Below are 1,158 nucleotides of genomic sequence, written 5' to 3'. Positions count from 1 at the left end.
ATATATAAATTATACAATATATATGAAGCACTCTTTCTTTCCAGGACTTCATCTGTGTAACTTTTACTGTATCCCACTGTCTTAATCTATTGTTATATAACAGATTTGCCCAGAACAAAATGGATTAAAGCAATAATAAACATTTATTATTCTCCCAGTTTCTGTGGTTAAGGAATTTAGCAGCAGTTTATTTTAGTCATCCTGGCTTGGGGTCTTTCTTGTGGATGTCAGGAAAGATTTAGCCAGGGTAGCAGTTTTCTGAAAACATAAAAACAGGATTTGCTTCTAAGATGGCACACTTACATGTCTGGCAAGTCAGTGTTGTTAGCAGAAAACCTAAGTTTCAACCCACAAGCGAATCTCTGCAGCCTGTTTGTCCTCACAAGTCAACAGACATCCCCCAGAGTGGGCATTTTTTTTTTTTTTTTTTAAACAGGATGTCACAGGTCTGGGGATTTGGCTCAGTGGTGCCACCGCCTGCCTTGCAAGTGCAAGATCCCGAGTTTGATCCCCAGTACAAAAAAAACAAAACAAAACAGGGTCTCACTATGTAGTTCAGGCTGCCCTTGAACACACTACGTAGCCAAGGCTGGCCTCAAACCCACTGCAGTTCTCCCTCAGCCTTGGAGTGTTTCTGTTTAAATTCTGACTGATACAGGCATTTAGAAGTTAATTATAGGGCCAGGCAGAAATAGATACCACCTAATACTTTAAGCAGAAACTAAATACTACAGAGATTTATGTGTTTACAAAGTCATATAGGAAGAGGGGTTGAAGGAAGGGTAGAATAATGAGGGAAAAAAGAATCAAGCTGTATCATGTACAGATACAAATTCCCTATGATGAATGTGTTCATTACTATCCCTAAAATGTACCAATAAACAATTTTTGCGGGGGTGGGTATGGGGATCAAACAGAACCTTGTGCTTGTGAAACAGGCAGCAGAAGCACTGAGCTAAATCCCCGGCCCCTAAAATTTAATTTTTAAAAAAACAAAAATTAATATAAATAGCCAGAGGAGCTGGCTGTAAGTGGAGTTCTAGGAATGATTCCCAGAACACTACTGGATTAACCCAAGGGCCTCAGCCTCTGATGGCCACTAGAATACTGAGTTTAAGAAGGAAGCACCTGCCAGGCGTGGTGGCACATACCTGTATA

The sequence above is a fragment of the Fukomys damarensis genome, unplaced genomic scaffold (assembly GCF_012274545.1).
Source record: "Fukomys damarensis isolate Sample0158 unplaced genomic scaffold, DMR_v1.0_HiC HiC_scaffold_15, whole genome shotgun sequence".
Classification (NCBI taxonomy): domain Eukaryota; kingdom Metazoa; phylum Chordata; class Mammalia; order Rodentia; family Bathyergidae; genus Fukomys; species Fukomys damarensis.
The sequence above is the reverse complement of the archived record's forward strand: the minus strand, read 5'-3'. Positions refer to the sequence as shown.